Genomic DNA, 18,747 nt, shown 5'->3' on the forward strand with positions numbered 1-18,747 from the left:
CTTAGCGATTTTAATTTATAAGGAATGTATACCAGATATCTCCTTGGGTCTAAAGTTGATTGATTTGATAAATTAGAATTAGTATTTTAAATTGGGTTTTGAATTAAAAATAGTTTAAATTGGTATTCTTTGTGTCTGCGTGTGGTCAGCTGAGTGGGATTTGGTGTTTGAGGGATAAAATTCAACCCGCCCTAGAGAAGAGCCTTTGCCGGGCCACTGACAGCCTCAGCAGTCCCACCGTTCGGTGGGTGGCGCATAAGCTGCTGCTGGTTACGTACCGAAGCATTCGTTTCAAGGTCGAAGGTCAAAAGGTCGAAAGGACAAAAGGTCGAAGGGACAAAAGGTCGAAGGACAAAAGGTCGAAATGGCGAATGGTCTTTCTTTTTTATTCCTTTTTTCTTTTTCTTCTTCCTTTTTCCTTCTAATCTCTTCTTTCTTTTTCCTACTTACATCATATGTTTCCTTCCTCCAATTCTTTTTCCTCCTTACTTCTTTCTTCATTCTTCCTTCCATACTTTATCTTCTTCATTTCTAACTTCTTTTTTTTCTTTTTTCTTCCTTTCTTCCTTCATCTTGCTTCCTTCTTTCTACCTGTTTTCTTCCTTTTCTCTTCTTTCTTCCTACTTGCTTTCTTCCTTTTTTCTTCCTTTCTTCCGTATTTCTTCTTTCGTTTTTCCTACTTTTTTTCCTTCTTTTTTGTCTTCTTCCTCCCTTCCTTCTTTTTTTTCTTTCTTTCTTCGTTCTTCCTTCTTCCTTTCTTCCTTCTTTCATCCTTCTTTCTTCCTTCTTTCTTTCTTCTTTTTTCCTTATTTCTCTCTTCTTTATTCCTCATTTCTTCCATCTTTCTTCTTTATTTCTTCTTCATTTCTTCTTTCTTCCTTATTTCTCTCTTCTTTCTTCCTCATTTCCTCCATCTTTCTCTTTTTTTCCTGTTACTTCTTCCTCCTTTTTTCTTTTGTTTTGCTTCATTGTGTCTTCTCTCCTTCTTCTTCCTTCCTTTATTCTTCCTTCTTCTATTTTCCTTTTTTCTTCTTTCTTTCTTTCTTCCTTCTTCCTTCTTTTTTCCTTTTTCCATCTTCCTTCTTCTTTCTTTCTTTGTTCTTTTTTCCTCTTCTGTTCTTTTTCTTTCTTCCTTTCTTTTTCCTACTATATATGTTTCCTCCTCTTTCCTTTTTTTCCTACTCATTTACCTCTCACTTCTTACTTCTCCGTTCCTCACTTCTCACATCCCATTTTTTACTTGTCACTTTGTACTTCTTATTTCTTCCATTCCACTTATCACTTTTCACTTCTCGCTTCTCATTTATCTATGCTCACTACTTCCATCTTGCATCAAACTCATAACTCCCATCTCATTTCTTGCCATTTTGTTCTTTCGACTTTTTGTCTTTCGACCCTTTGACCTTCGACGTTATAATACATATTCGACCTTTTGTGTATTAGACATTTTGTCCTTTCGACCTTTTGGCCCTTCGACCTTTTGTCCTTGCGACCTTTTGACCTACGACCTTTCGACCTTCAACCTTTTGACACAGATTCGTTGCTCCAACCAAATCGGCCTCAATTGTGCTACTCGGGTGAGTACCCGAATCTGGAAGTAGCTTCCCAGAATATTGTTCAGCCCTACAGGTATGCCCGCCGACGCAACGAGTTCGAGATCTCCGCCCAACAGAAACTGTTGGATGCATTCCGCACGTTGAGTGTTTTTACTGCGCAGTACCGTTTACCACGCCGCTTGCATTCGATGGTGGTCTCTGAAGTGTCAATTACCGATTTAATGACACCAGATTAGACCGGCTCTCCAAAAGCCAAATTGCTCGGTCGACAATCCTCCCGCCTGATTCACGCCTTGTCCAACAAGACATTGCTGTAAATATGTAATCTGGGGCGTGGAGGGCAAAATGTCATTCAAATGACATTATTGCAAATGACACGTGACATTTTGGAGAGTTTTCACTCTCCAGCCTTGGATATTATATTTAGAGTAATGTACCCTTGACCAAAAATATAGCCCTACTCAAGCTTTATAAGTACATCTAAAATTATGATGTGAATTTTACTTCTGAAGAAAGTTATTAACAAATTAGTCAAATGACATGCAGATGACATTTTACAAGCCTGGTCTGAAACTCGATTATGCAAATACACAACATGTGACAGAACAGGTGCTTTTCCTACTAAGCTACGAAGGACCTCCGTCGTCTTCCGCAACTAAGCGAAGTACCCGCTGCGACGACGGAGGTCCTTCGTAGCTTAGTAGGGAGAGTACTTGTCTAGCGTACTGGTTTCGTGGGATCAAAACCCACCGTAGGGAGTTGTTACCCTCCAATACTTTTTCCGAACTAAATGTATCACATGTTGTGCATATGCATAATAGAGTTTCAGACATAGTTATTATTTTCCACTCCGGGTGGCTTAATACCCGGCGTATAGGCAATTAGCTTTGAATGTACTGAATGTCTATTAGACAGATTGGTTTGTACGCTGAGGCGTCTGTCGGAGGCTTGCCAGGTTTCGGTAACAGAACCAAACGCTGTCTCTTCCTTATATCAGGGAATGTCCGCTCGTCCAGGCACCTGTGCATGGCTGGTCTAAACGTGTCCGGATTTGTCATTATGGCAGCCTTTAATGCAATATTTGGGATCTCGTTCGAACCTGGTACTTTACTTGGTTCGACGGACTTTGTCACCGTTAATAGCTCCTGTACCGTCCCACTCGCTACCTCTTTGTCGTCTGCATCTACCCTCGCTGCTGGTGACTTTAATTATCGTCTTCAGCCTCATAGGACATCGCACGGGAGGAGCAAGTGTTTTGGTCAGCACCACACTATTGGCGTCTCTCATGGGTTCGAGTTGGCGCTCTAGCACAGTATGTCGAGACTCAGGGCAAGTTTGGCACTGTCGAGCACTTTGAATAACTCGATGAGTTCTTCCCTCACTTTATCAGTATACATGTGGCGTATAATTCCACAGTCGCGCCATCCTCGGCATAGTAGCATCACACGCTCGAGACAGAATCGTAACCAGTTCGTCATAGCTCAGACTTCCCGTGTTTTCTTCCAGACCCATAATCACTGACGGTCCCATTCTTGTAGTGGGCGACCTTCCACGCTCGGGTTGTAGGAGTTTAGCTCCCCAGCTTTCTCTTTTTGCCTCGCTGTCCATCCTGTACCGAATAGTCAAATGGTCACTATGGGTGTCGTCAACCCTCCACTACACCGGCCAAACTTGGAGTGCAGAATGTTACGTCTATTATCGATTCCACTCCTTATCACTGGAAGGTTCCAAGGGAGCCGTCGTTGCTCAGCACGATGTCCAGCTTGGCTAAGTCCTTAATCAGCGTTTGTCCTCTCCGTTTAGTCACCAGCTTCCCGTTCTGTCGCATTGAAGTCTCCTATAATGACTACTGGCTTGCGGTTGCGACCTACCACCCGAGCACCACACATGATGTACAAATGCTTCTGTTACTCATTTATAACCATATTTTGGTCACATTTGAGTTGCTGCAACCAAATCAGACTGAATTGTGCTGCTAGGGTAGGTATGACGTCAACCATCTGAGTGAATAGTTCTATCGGCCACCTTGGATGGGCATAATAACTGCAGTAGTATATTCCATTTACTTTCGCTATAACCGCACCTTTGCCACTGATTTCACCACTTCCTGGATCCTGAATCTTCCCGTCGTATAAATCTCCGCTGATCCAGTTCCCGTTATCCGCGAGGATGCAACAGGATAACCCTCATTTCTACACCCTCGCCTAGGGCTTTTCCTAGGCTGGGTGCGCTATATGAGGTACCCCAGCCTGTGAGCCATTATTTAGGACAATGTTGGGCTCAGAGCATAAAATATTCACTTTCATGAAGCATATTCGCTTCAACTTTTGAAAATCGTGTTTTGATTACTTACTCAGTTTACTTCTTCCTAGATTCATTCAATTGATTACCACTGAGTATAGTAACCGCGCGCGAAAAAAAAACATAATTAGCCTTGATACTGACATTTGCCGCTAAAAAGGCCCCTTAATTAAACGTTGGGATTAGATCTATGCGTGTATTGATTTAAATCATCAAACATGTGTTCATATTCACGATTTTTTTTTTTTGAAAATCAAATAAATAGTCACTGACCCATTCATTTACGGTGCAGAGCCGAATATGAATATGTTTAGAAGTGACAAAGAAGGCCGATGGGCTTCATAAAAAATAATCAAATATTTAAAGCTCTCAACTTGAACTTATTTTAATGCTGCGTGTACGTTGAAAAAAGAAACGCTATGTAGATATCGGGACTTATGTTGCGAACCGATATCCGCCAGCTTCGAGGCGCAGCGCATCGTCTTGAGCACGTCGGCGAAGCGATCTTTCTCTGTTTTATTGTGGTCCTTTGGAGACCTCACCAAACCTCCCCACGAGAAGCGGTTCACTTTCGATCTTGTCGGTTGGTTTAGCTTTATTCACGATTATTAGGTCCGCCTTAGGGCTTTGCTGATGCAGTCAGGTCATGCGAGGGTTTTTCTCCGTAATCTTTCTACACATTTCTCAGTTTTTGTGTAGCAGACACAACAAATAGCTCCGTATATCCTTCAACCCCATAACTAAGGATGTACGCATGAATTCATATGAAATAATTTCAGGTTTCTTTCATCGAACAAAATAGTACAAGTAAGACAAAAAGACCTTTGGTACGGTTTTACAGAACGCCGACCAAATGGCAATGGTGCATCTACAGTAGGTAGCAAACAAAGTAAATTGTATAGCTTATTGGTTTAAGGTGAGTTACGGCGGCGTCCAAAAATGGCAGCCACAATGGCCGTGCTATCTCTCACCTCGCGTTTTTGCTCGCACAAATGTGAATATTTAGGCGGTTAGCACATCTGGAAACCATTTTTTCATGTATGCTGCAAGTGAGCAAAAGTGAAAAACTACTTTTTGCTTTTGTCTGTCGTTTACTTTTCAAGTTATGTGCCCTCAAAAGTGCTATGTAGATTTGAAATTGGGCTCCAACGCGATTCACCTTAACAATGTTCTCTTCACACATGCCACAAAAAACATTCCTAAATGGTTGATCTAAATTATCAAAATGATCTCTCACATGATGCGAGTGAAAAAAAAACTGCATTTCCAGACGAGCATACAGTTTTATTGTTTGATAACGAAGCCGAGATCGATCCATTTCCAATTCATTGGATTTGCAAAGAACTCAACTTTTCTAATCTGAAGCGCAATATTGGGGCGGAGGTGCAGCAACGGACACCGAAATAAGCTGTCAAAAAGTTGACACTTTTTGCACCCGTCGCCGCAGTAAACGAAGGGAACCAATAATCGGACCACATGTTGCATGAACATTTTTCTCAGCTGCGCTCCAACAAAACCGAAACTTTTCAAATTATTTATTATTTTCCTCGGTGGAGACTGGACAGCGCTGGCGGCGGATCTCCTGCGCTTATACTTGATTTATGACGGTGGCATTTTTCCCGTTTAATTCCCACTCGAACATTCGGCATTAGCACGCTCCCTGTGAAATTTTGCCATTCTGGTGGGTTTTTTTTTTCTCCCTCTCGGAGTCCAATTTCAACACAAAAGCGTGTTTTACGATCCTAGATCTGCTGCCGCCGGCTAGATGGTTTGGTTCAATTTAATTGGAAATTACAACCAGAACACATTCCCGATCTCGGTAACCAACAAGCGTCTCGGTTCGTCGTTTTTATTACTTTGCCATTATTACCAAGCTTATTGCTGGGAGTAGCTCTTTCAAGACGCGTTGTTTTATCGCTTTGAAACTTTTTTCGTTGCTGCGGCTGCTGCTGCTTTTGATCCAATGATGGCGAAGGTGTTGTTGCATTACACTCGCATCTGGCTTTTTTAATTTAATTTCGAACCAATTCACTCGGTTCGTTTTCAAGGTGGTTTAATTGTATTTTTCCATGCTTCAACTTCTGGGAAAATGTCTGCCGTGGCCAAGTTACAATGTGAGATGCAGTAGGAATATTATAAGAGCACTAGCCTCCGATGCAGGTGATCAATATCGAGTAGCTACGTTATTTGCTGCGCAGGATATAAGTATAATTTGTCCAAAATAAACACATTATTTCGTATTACGTTCCACGCTATAATGGGGTTATGCGCTAATTCCCGTCATATCAAATTCAAACTTATCATCGAATCATTTGATACCTACACTATGACTTGAGATCATTGAAATTAGGGATCCTATATTAAGAGATGTGCGAATACTTTTCCAGACGATTTAGCAACGCTCTTACTTTTGTAAACAAACGCTGTCAGCACTTGCCGTGGCGCAAAATGTTGGAGCTCGAAAATGACTTTGTTATCTAACGTCCAACAGTGCATTATCACTAAAATAAAAGTGCAATACAAATGAACAAAGTACCATGCATAAACTAGACTATAGTATACAAGTATACTTGAACTTGCTAATGTAAAACAAATTGTTTATTCGACAAAACTTTCCGTAAAAATTTTTTCATTACAATCGCAATACCTTTCAATCCGCAAAAATAACAATGTTCATTTGGCTCAGATTCTGACAGCTTTCAATGCTCGATTGGCTTAAGATGGCCGCTTTCGCATATCTCTGAATGTAGGATCCATAATTGAAATCACATTCTGGTGTCAAAAAAAAATAAAACGGTTTGATTTTGGTTTGAGTTGTCCGCGCGGAGTCAATGTTTGAGCATTTGTAGTGAAGTTGCACAAACCCCATATATTGTTTGATGGTTGGTGCTCAATCTGGCGCTTCAGTCATTCGTGTGTGATTTTGTTGGTCGAATAAATTGATTGTTCGTGCCGCTGTTGGTAAAACTTGATGGATGTTTGAATAAACAAGAGGTGGAGTCAATGTTGGTCAGTTGGACTGCTTGACCGTTTGTACGTTCCATTAGTCGTTTGACAGACTGAGGTATTTTACTGGATGGTAGTGCAGTCAAAACTTCTTTTATGCGGTCTAAATGGGATTGTACTTGAAATTATTTTTTGAACTGGAACCGAAAACAAACTTGTTGAAGACTTTCGTAATTGTATGACATGATAGTTATTATGGATGAGGTCACAGATGGCTTGTCCAGCTATCCAAGAATTTTCTGGACTGAATAGAATCAGTTCTACACTCGTGAACAAAGACCTGTAGTGATGTTTTGAATATGGTACTCGCTCCTTGTTGTACAGATAAAATATATCGTAAACAGTATATGTTCTTGGTCATCCAAGAAAAACTTGGAGTAAGGCCTTTTGTTCTACACGCGAAATCGAGTATCAATTCACCCGATCCAAATATGGCACATGCTCTCTGTAGTACAAAAAAAATATAATGCGTCCATAGCATATGATCTTGGTCAACCAAGAAATTCCTGGATCAAGGCCTTTCGGTCTTTACGCGTAACCAAAGATCAGTGCTGCAAATTGTCACCGTTGAAGTCATGCAAAGTCTGATAATAACAAAATCAAGGTCATGTGTCAAGTATTCAATTGTGATGCTCAAATGTGGAACCCAAATGCTTGGTGTAACGATTACCATAAAAATGACATTTTAGCGACAAACTGTGGGTCGCTCACCTAGACCTCTGCGCTGATTGAAATTTAACCGGCAGCGGCATGATGGATCATTTTCCGCCAGCGGCAGCGGCGTGGCGGCGTTACGCCGTTGATGATCGGCGGAAGTTCCTCCGGGAGTTCCTTCAGAAATTCCTCCGGAAGCTCTTTCAGAAATTCCTCCAGAAGTTCCTCCAGAAATTCACCCGGAATTCCTCCGGAAGCTCCCTCATGAATTCATCTGGAAGTTCATCCTGAAATCCCTTTGGAAGCTCCTCCAGGAATTTCTCTGGAAGTTTCTGAAGTTCCTCCAGGAATTCCTCCGGAAGTGAAGGAATTCCACCGTAAATTCCTTAAGGGAATTCTCCGGAACATCCTCCAGGAATTTCTCCGGAAAATCCTCCAGGAATTTCTTCGGAAAATTCTTTAGGAATTTATCCGTAAAATCATCCAGAAATTTTTCCTTAAAATCCTCCAGGAATTCATCCGAAAATTCCTCCAGGAATTTCTCCGGAAGTTCCTCCAGGAATTTCTCCGGAAGTTCCTCCAGGAATTCCTCCGAAAGTTTCTCAAGAATTTCCTCCGGAAGTTCCTCCAGAAATTCCTCCGGAAGTTCCTCCAGGAATTCCTCCTGAAGTTCCTCCAGGAATTCATCCGGAAGTTCCTCCAGGAATTCCTCCGGAAGTTCCTCCAGGAATTCATCTAAAAGTTCCTCCAGGAATTCCTCCGGAAGTTCCTCCAGGAATTCCTCCGGAAGTTCCTCCGGGAATTCCTCCGGAAGTTCCTCCAGGAATTCCTCCGGAAGTTCCTCCAGGAATTCCTCTGGAAGTTCCTCCAGGAATTCCTCTGGAAGTTCCTCCAGGAATTCCTCTGGAAGTTCCTCCAGGAATTCCTCTGGAAGTTCCTCCAGGAATTCCTCTGGAAGTTCCTCCAGGAATTCCTCTGGAAGTTCCTCCAGGAATTCCTCCGGATGTTCCTCCAGGAATTCCTCCGGAAGTTCCTCCAGGAATTCCTCCGGAAGTTCCTCCAGGAATTCCTCCGGAAGTTCCTCCAGGAATTCCTCCGGAAGTTCCTCCAGGAATTCCTCCGGAAGTTCCTCCAGGAATTCCTCCGGAAGTTCCTCCAGGAATTCCTCCGGAAGTTCCTCCAGGAATTCCTCCACAAGTTCCTCCAGGAATTCCTCCGGAAGTTCCTCCAAGAATTCCTCCGGAAGTTCCTCCAGGAATTCCTCCACAAGTTCCTCCAGGAATTCCTCCGGAAGTTCCTCCAGGAATTCCTCTGGAAGTTCCTCCAGGAATTCCTCTGGAAGTTCCTCCAGGAATTCCTCTGGAAGTTCCTCCAGGAATTCCTCTGGAAGTTCCTCCAGGAATTCCTCTGGAAGTTCCTCCAGGAATTCCTCTGGAAGTTCCTCCAGGAATTCCTCCAGAAGATCTTCCAGGAATTCCTCCGGAAGTTCCTCCAGAAATTCCTCCGGAAGTTCCTCCAGGAATTCCTCCAGGAATTCCTCCGGAAGTTCCTCCAGGAATTCCTCCGGAAGTTCCTCCAGGAATTCCTCCGAAAGTTCCTCCAGGAATTCCTCCAGAAGATCCTCCAGGAATTCCTCCGGAAGTTCCTCCAGGAATTCCTCCGGAAGTTCCTCCAGGAATTCCTCCGGAAGTTCCTCCAGGAATTCCTCCGGATGTTCCTCCAGGAATTCCTCCGGAAGTTCCTCCAGGAATTCCTCCGGAAGTTCCTCCAGGAATTCCTCCGGAAGTTCCTCCAGGAATTCCTCCGGAAGTTCCTCCAGGAATTCCTCCGGAAGTTCCTCCAGGAATTCCTCCGGAAGTTCCTCCAGGAATTCCTCCGGAAGTTCCTCCAGGAATTCCTCCACAAGTTCCTCCAGGAATTCCTCCGGAAGTTCCTCCAAGAATTCCTCCGGAAGTTCCTCCAGGAATTCCTCCACAAGTTCCTCCAGGAATTCCTCCGGAAGTTCCTCCAGGAATTCCTCTGGAAGTTCCTCCAGGAATTCCTCTGGAAGTTCCTCCAGGAATTCCTCTGGAAGTTCCTCCAGGAATTCCTCTGGAAGTTCCTCCAGGAATTCCTCTGGAAGTTCCTCCAGGAATTCCTCTGGAAGTTCCTCCAGGAATTCCTCCAGGAATTCCTCCGGAAGTTCCTCCAGGAATTCCTCCGGAAGTTCCTCCAGGAATTCCTCCGGAAGCTCCTCCAAAAATTCCTCCGGAAGTTCCTCCAGAAATTCCTCCGGAAGTTTCTCCAGGAATTCCTCCAGGAATTCCTCCGGAAGTTCCTCCAGGAATTCCTCCGGAAGACCCTCCAGGAATTCCTCCGGAAGTTCCTCCAGGAATTCCTCCGGAAGTTCCTCCAGGAATTCCTCCGGAAGTTCCTCCAGGAATTCCTCCGGAAGTTCCTCCAGGAATTCCTCCGGAAGTTCCTCCAGGAATTCCTCCACAAGTTCCTCCAGGAATTCCTCCACAAGTTCCTCCAGGAATTCCTCCACAAGTTCCTCCAAGAATTCCTCCGGAAGTTCCTCCAGGAATTCCTCCACAAGTTCCTCCAGGAATTCCTCCAGAAGTTCCTCCAAGAATTCCTCCGGAAGTTCCTCCAGGAATTCCTCCGGAAGTTCCTCCAGGAATTCCTCCGGAAGTTCCTCCGGAAGTTCCTCCAGGAATTCCTCCGGAAGTTCCTCCAGGAATTCCTCCGGAAGTTCCTCCAGGAATTCCTCCGGAAGTTCCTCCAGGAATTCCTCCGGAAGTTCCTCCAGGAATTCCTCCGGAAGTTCCTCCAGGAATTCCTCCGGAAGTTCCTCCAGGAATTCCTCCGGAAGTTCCTCCAGGAATTCCTCCGGAAGTTCCTCCAGGAATTCCTCTGGAAGTTCCTCCAGGAATTCCTCTGGAAGTTCCTCCAGGAATTCCTCCGGAAGTTCCTCCAGGAATTCCTCCGGAAGCTCCTCCAGGAATTCCTCCGGAAGTTCCTCCAGGAATTCCTCCACAAGTTCCTCCAGGAATTCCTCCGGAAGTTCCTCCAAGAATTCCTCCGGAAGTTCCTCCAGGAATTCCTCCACAAGTTCCTCCAGGAATTCCTCCAGAAGTTCCTCCGAGAATTCCTCCGGAAGTTCCTCCAGGAATTCCTCCGGAAGTTCTTCCAGGAATTCCTCCGGAAGTTCCTCCAGGAATTCCTCCGGAAGTTCCTCCAGAAGTTTCTCCGGGAATTATTCTGGAAGCTTGTCACCACCCCCTTGGGAGGGAAGGCCGCATGAGACGGAGACAAAGAATGGTTGAAGAAAGCCACGGTAGCATTGTCACTAGCATGTTTGTCTACCTTACCAACCAACAACCTGGTTCGAAACAGTGGAACCAATTTTAGAAGAAGTACGCGAAGTCATTCCATGAACAAAATAAAAGTATAAATTTCACATTCAAATAATTAGTAGAAGGTTTTATTACTTACGTTACTGGTTAGATACTTATTCCTAGTGTTGTGTGAGCGTAAGTTTATAGGTGTATCCCACGGCGGTTGGTTTTAGCGGGCCCGCTTGGACAGACGCAGAATTATCCACCGACGACATGTCGGCCCTCCCATCGCTGGCCGCATGATCCTCGCGCCGCGGGGTCCTTATGGACCCAACAGCAATTGTGGTAGGAACGAAAGGCCTAAATCATCGTACAATGGGAAGCACTTTATGTCACATTCCACATAGAATCCATGATCAATCACACCGCTTACCGATCTCATTGCAATGCATCTACTCCATCATTATTTCCACAGCACTATTTCCAAACCCTCCACATCTATGCACGCACTATTCTCATCATTCTTGAGCGAATCTGTTAAGAAATTCATTTCTTTTTAGGTTTTGTTCTAATAACAGGTCACCGTATTACCTATAGAACAAATCAACAAATCACAAGTTCTACTTTGTTGGGCACTGCACAACTATCTCCGTTTGCTCGGTCAGTCAGGCTATACAATGACTGGGTTGCCTGCTTGGCTGTTAACTGACTACTGATCATCTCTAACAAACTCATCAGTTCGGCAGAGTTAGTTTTGGTGCTTCGTATTCCAGTTGGAGAGTGGCGATAACATCTACCATGCTCAAATGGATTAAGAGATGGGATGCTGTGAGAGCGTGCATTGTGGAGCTACCTGTATAAGGATCTACACACTGGTTTGCAATTGCCGTAGATGTGTGAAAGCTGATGTTGGATATGAAGCGAGATCGGATGATAGAGATTCTTGACACTTTCGATATCGGCTTTCTGTCTCTGTGATGAAGATGTGTTCTGTTGTATGTGTTGTAAGTGTAGTGGATTACATATGGTAGGGTCTCTATACTTCCATTTCATGTGGTGACATTCAGAGTTGCATATTAACCCTTTCGAGGCCGGCTGTAGTAAATACGTAGGTTACAAGCTCCTTCAGGAATTTTCCGGAAAGCTCCTCCAGGTAGTTCTCAGAAAGTTTCTCCAAGAATTATTTCCGAAATTCCTTGAAAATTGCATTCAAATTCCTTCAGCAATTCCTCAGGAAATTTCTTCAAAAATTCCTTCTGAAGTCCCTCCGTAAGCTCCTACAGGAATTAATTTGGAAGTTCCTCCAGAAAACTTCGGGAAGCTTCTCCAGGAATTGTTCAGAATGTTTCTCCTAAAATTCTTTCCGGCATTCCTCGGAAAGTTCCTTCAAGAAATCGTAACAGAATTCCTACGAAAGATCCGTAAACAAGTTTCGGGATATTTCTTCAAGAATTTCCTCGGTAGTTTCTCCAGAAATTCCTTCGGAATTTCTGCAGGGAGTTCTTCCGCAAGTCCCTCAGATAATTCAGGTATATTCAAGCAAACGATGTAATTGACTACGGAATTTTGAAATTCATTAAGAAATACTAACTCATTCAATTCCAGTTCCTTCCACGATGTTTCACGAAAGACTTCAAGAATGGAACCGCATGTAAAAAATATTGCTGAATGAGATTTCAACTACCGCGTTTACCGAATTTGTTTGCGTTTACCGGTATTTCAATGTTTCAATTTAATACAGAAATAAGTGATACAGCTCTTTTGCATTTTGATTGGTAATATTTTTCACAGTTTTCTATAAATTATTCTAAAATCAACAAACAGTAATTTTATTTACAGCTTCCAAGTAACTTTCGAAAAATTACCGAAATGATCTTATAAGTAAAATAAATCACCGAATTTTGAGTCTTTGTTAAAGTGCGTTTACTAGAAATTCTCCCGGCAATTCTCCTGTAATCTGTCCCTCAAGTTCCTCCAGGAGTTTTCGTGGAAATCTTCCGTACACGTATTCTATTGTGTAAACCACAATGTACACATAACAGATTTAAAAATAGGCAAAATATCTTTGATTATGTGTGTATATCTGAAGATCTCTATGACTGGAATTTCTTGGATGACCAAGAACATCGTCCATACACATTTTCCAATCTATGTTCTACTTGTTTACACATAAAATGTATTACGTTTGTTGTGTGTAGAGACTTGACGTCTTCAGCAAAGTTATTCACAATAAAAATTGCTTTAACTTTGGTGATGACAAAACGATGCCATCTTGTTCTAGTACAAGATTATTGCCTCGCATCACTTATAGCAAAATTATTCATCAAACCGTTTCATCAAAAGATGCGCTCCTAATATTTGTGATCTTTTGTGAACGAATCGTAATCGTGAGTTTTTATTCTTTATTTGGCGAAAATGACGAGATAAAACACCGTAGCCACGCAAGCATTTCACAAAATCACAACGACAATGTCGTTGACTTGTTTTGGCGTAGGAAAACTGCCGCTAGCTGAGCCACTAGCATTATGGCATCCGTGCAGTGCACCACGAAACGTTTGCTAGAGAAATAAACAGCAAAGTAATCGGAAACGAATGAATAGTCACTTTCAGTGAGCTTCGTCAACCAGGCTGAGTAACAGCAGAGGTGGTAGTTCATCTTCTTCAAACGACTCTGCTTCAATCGTAGGTAAAAATCTACCATGGCATGCCAGGCGTCCCAGTCAGTATCAGAAATCGTCAAACATCCAACCGTGAGGGGCTCTCGTACTCCCAGTAAAGTGATGAGAATTTAATAGTCCTTTTCTTGCCAATGGGGGCACGTTTTCTTTTGCACCAATGTCATTCGTCAAACCAAAAGAACACGCGGACAACAACGGGATTGCGTTTGAGGACTCGGGTTACCAGGCAGCTGGAAGCAGAACTAAAAAAATTAATTAAAAAGATTTATTCTTACAACCCTTCTTGTATAAGGTGAGAAATTATCAAGTTTATTGTTAAACCTGAATTTTGATTCCACATTTAACAGTATTATTCAATTTTGTGAACTAGTTGCCAGTCATGGTTCAACTCCGTGTCCTCAACTGCAATCGACCATGTACGCGTATTCTTGCGGCTATCAACTTTGGAATGGGCACCAATTCAACCCCGCATTACAGCAGCAACCTGGTCCAAGGTGCAGATGCAGATAGTGCTCCCAGGAAACCCCGACAGCGACGTGCAAGAACTTGAGCAACGACGGTGACGGTGAACCGAGTGATCGATGGTTGTTTGATTACTTTCTATTTCAAGGAAAGTTCTTTTTTTCTCTACTGCCACCTACTGTTCAGCACTAGCTTGCTTCCGTTCCATGTAACAGGAAAGATATCCCTGCCTTGATGAGAAGCCAAATATCAATTACCTGCCGGTGCCGTTCCTCAGCAACCACCTTCCAAGAAGTAGCATGCACATCGTGAGCTTTCCTTTCTCGGCCGAAAGCCAGTTTGATTAATATTCAAACAGGAAATAGCGATTTCATTTCAGCGCCAGGATCTCCTACTGGTGCAGTTGCAGGACCAGCTCCGCCCGATGAAGACGATTGCGGATTCAGCCAGCTGTAACTAGCATCGCAGCTCAATTAGATGCCAATCGGAACGAAGGTTCTTCGATGGGCCCCGAAGGCAGATCGAATGAAGCGAAGTAATGCGTCCTACGCTGGCAGGTTCGGATTTCGCGACGTAATCCCCAAATGGAAAAGATATGTATTAGGGTGCGAGATGCATCGTTCGAGATGTAAAAAAAATCCAACATTACGAACACATGCTCTATTGAAATGTGTCTGGAGATCGACAAGCAAACCGATATTCGCATGTGTCGTGATATTGGATGCACTTTTGACCCAGGAGAACAAATCTTTTCGTTTTTCATTTATTATTTTTGAGAATGAATTGAAGTTATGACTCATAAATTATGAAGATAAAAAGCCGGAACAGTAACCCTACATTAGGGTGGTTCAAAAAATCGATTTTGCTCCACAGTGCTCATCTGATTCTTTACCATGTTCTGAGTGTCCTCTGAAAATTTGAGCTCATTTGGATTAAAACTGATTTAGCACAAGCCGTTTCAAGTTTGCATGCAAATTAGTATGGGGAAATTCATTTTTGCATTATACTGTTAATGACGTTTCCCCATTAAGCGCAGGTTAAAAGAAAACTTACATAGCTAAAAGGGATACTCAACAGCTTTCACCCAACGGAAACCGCATGTTGATTAATCGTCCCAATAATTAGTAATCGATTTTAAGACAGGTTGCGAATCTTTAGTCATGATCGTTAAACTTCTTTGAGGGCATAACTGAAATGTGCAGTGCAACATAGTAGAATAGAAGTTCCGTTAGTCGTGGGTGTTCCTATAGTTGCGGTAGTATGGTATACTCAAAATTCACAAATCAAACGCAGCAACCCACATTGTCAATCAATTAGTTAATCAGTCAGTACCCGAACGGAACCAAAACATCTTGACTAGCTCTTTTAAATTGGTAAATATCATCAAAATACCTTAATATTTTTCCGTCTGTGCACCAATAGTTGCGGTAGTGTTCCTATAGTTGCGAGTCCCGTAAGAAAACAATGGGATTCGCAACTATAGGAACAAAGATTAAAAAATATCGCAACTATCGGAACACTGTACCAATAATTGGAGTTTTGATTTTAGGTTGAAATTATTATTTCTTTTCAAACGGAAACATTTTCTTATAGAAATAGAAGCGTAGAGCCTTCAGATACATATCAAAGGTAAGTGGAATAAGATTTGTTATTTTTCTGGGGAAATGAATAGTGTTGGAACGCGCTTAGTTCCTCCACTATTGGATCATTTACCCTAGCCTGAATTTGTGTGTGCTATCTTTCACGCCACGAGCAGCAATGTTGCCTGTTGATGAGTTATGCAATTAGCTCCAGAAAACCACGGTATAGATTAAATTCGATTACTAATTATTGGAACGATTGATTAAGACGCGGTTTTCACTGAGTGAAATTTGTTGAGTATTCCTTTTAGCTAAGTAGGTTTTCTTGTAACATGCGCTTGATGGGGAAGCGTTATTAACAGTATAATGAAAAAATAAATTTCCCCATACTAATTTGCATGCAAACTTGCAACGGCTTGTGCTAAATCAGTTTTAATCCAAATGAGCTCAAATTTTCAGAGGACACTCAGAACATGGTAAAGAATCAAATGAGCACTGTGGAGCAAAATCGATTTTTTGAACCACTTTACCCTACATATTATGACCTTTTGTTGATATTTTATGTTTCCGAATAATTGCCGTACTTCCAACATGCATGTTTGTTGGGAAAAACAGCTATATTGTACTGCATAAAAATGGGTCGTTTGGGGTATATGGCTCAAACCTTAGCCTAATATGCTATGGTTGAACACGTTTATCGTTGTAAATTTTTATATATTGAAGCTCTAACCAAAATTATGCCACCAAACACCTTGCTTACTTTTGGATATTACGCTAAGTAGTCAAACACAACAATAATTGTGCAAAATCTATTATATTCAAACCATCAAAAGTTTCATGCGAAATGGACTTCATGTTCGGCAAATTATCCTGTGGGGGTGGATGCTTTTTCAGCTCATGGATTCAGGTAGTTCAGGTAATTATAATGTTGTGCTCCTTCCAATAAAATCGTAACCTGTATTTTGGCAACAAATGCTTCAAATATTGTCCAAAAAAGGTTTAATCTATCGTGTCACTATGCATATAACAATTGTGAATTTATGTGATTATTATCCATTCATCTAATGTGCGAAAATAAGTAAGTCCATTCAGTAGGCTTCTCTATTGGGCAGAAGAATGAATATAATGCCTAACCTGCCTGCTTAAGTGGCTGCTTAAAACCGAGTGAGAACGATTTTTCACGCAAGTTACCGTAATGTAACTAAAATATGCTTGATACGCAAAGAAAAGTTGTCTGTTCCAAAAAAGTGCATCATATCATGGAGTCTATATTATATCATAAACGATTTCAAGAGAAAAGAAATAGGGTAGGGTTTCTTATCCCATTCCCGGCATAATAAGCGTAGTGCTGCATTGCTTTGTCGATATTTCTCGCAGGAAGCTGCTTTAGTTGAAAGTGTTTAGACATATAATTTTTCAATGGGTTTATCATCTGTTTGAAAATAAGAATGCTTACTCACCATAGTTTAAAAATGCTACCGTATGGTTTCAAGCAAGGCTGCCCAACGTACGGCTCGATAAGCTCCTTTTACATTATTTACTATTAATTACCATAGGTAACAACTTTTTTAAACTGGATTCAATCAATTTTCACAATTCATTGAATACCACCAGATTTTCTTCGATTTTTTTGTGGAATTATTCGTGGAGCGAATTCAATGTACTGCGTAAAACGCGATACCGGAGCATTCGGAAGGTGTTGCTGTGTTACAGAAATATGATTCAAACGAAATTTTACGAGATTAAGCGTTCTAAGAAATAAAATATTTACCTGAATTAAGAAGAAAACAGAAACAGAAAGGCAAGGCGCTCGTTCAATTTAAATTTTCAATAATGATTCAAATTATTGGTGGAACAGTGGATTATCGATGCAACAAACTCTTTTCACTCAGGTAAATGCGAAGTCTGAGATTTTGGCAATACGGACGAAACCTTTCCAGGGTGCAGAACTTGTTAAGGAATGCATAGGGTAAAAGACCCAATAGTGGAGGAGCTAAGCACGATCCATCACTATTTATTCGCCTACACCACCTCTATATTCCATTTTGCTTACCTTAGATACGTATTCGAAAGCTCATCAAATATATTTTAAACAAAAAGTGATCTAATTGCTGCAGAACCCATCATTGTTACCTAAAATTGTACCTCTAATTATTGGTGCAGTGTTCCAATAGTTGCGGTATTTTTTAATTCTTGTTCCTATAGTTGTGAATCCCATTATTGTTTTGATATGGGACTCGCAACTATTGGAACACTACCGCAACTATTGGTGCAAAGCCGAGAAACGGATAAGGTAATATAATAATACTTTACCAGTTTTGAGATATTTTCTCTTCTGTTTTCTTTTATTTCGCGTAATGACAGGTCAACAAATTGATAGACTTAATGGGTTGCTGCGTTTAATTAGTAGATTTCGTAAAAATAACACTACCGCAACTATAGTAACACCCACGACTATCGGAACTTTTGCCCTATCGGCTGTTGTTGACATAGTATGCTTAAGAGAAAAGCCTTCAACTTCAGCAGTATTAGTTTGCCGTGAAGCACAATATCGGTGAATATAAATTGTTTTTACAAAAGATTTGGAAACTGTGATGGTGAGATATATTAGAAAACGGGTAATCCACTTCCAGCGTGTATTGATGACAGATATACGAATATCATTCGTATAATGGAACGTACACACGGTCAAGCAGTTTGACCAACATTGACTCCACCTCTCGTTTATTCAAACATCCATCAAGTTTTACCAACAGCGACACGAACAATCAATTTATTCGACCAACAATATCACACACGAACGACCGAAGCACCAACTTGAGCATCAACCATCAAAAAATATATGAGGGTTTGTGCAACTTCACTACAAATGCTCAAACATGTTCGGCGATCCTTGACTCCACCCCCGACAACTCAAACCAAAATCAAACCGTTTTAATTTTTTCCAACCGAGCCGCCAACTGTCAAATGGTTGTTCGAACAACTTCACACACGTTCCAACAAAGCAGCAACTGAAGCGTTTTCTTGGGGGTGGAGTCAATGTTCGTCGAACTGCTTGACTGGTGTGTACGTAGCATAACAGTTCGGTTGCCAACATTAACTAGTGAATAGCAGGCCATGACCTCGTCGGGCAACGAACGGAGTTGCACGCGCGATAAGACAGCACGTCAGTAATCACACCAACGGTTAG

At 41.9% G+C, this 18,747-nt stretch overlaps 1 long non-coding RNA gene across 1 annotated transcript; it reads right to left on the bottom strand.

Annotated features, from left to right (window-relative positions):
- Positions 1–10,982: 10,982 nt before the first annotated feature.
- Positions 10,983–11,833, bottom strand: LOC134205703 (uncharacterized). The gene is made up of 3 exons (XR_009978184.1): positions 11,429–11,833; positions 11,271–11,371; positions 10,983–11,197 (listed from the first exon to the last, which is right to left on the bottom strand). It is a non-coding gene; the product is annotated as an uncharacterized LOC134205703 (long non-coding RNA).
- Positions 11,834–18,747: the final 6,914 nt, after the last annotated feature.

This window comes from Armigeres subalbatus, chromosome 1 (assembly GCF_024139115.2).
Source record: "Armigeres subalbatus isolate Guangzhou_Male chromosome 1, GZ_Asu_2, whole genome shotgun sequence".
NCBI lineage: Eukaryota > Metazoa > Arthropoda > Insecta > Diptera > Culicidae > Armigeres > Armigeres subalbatus.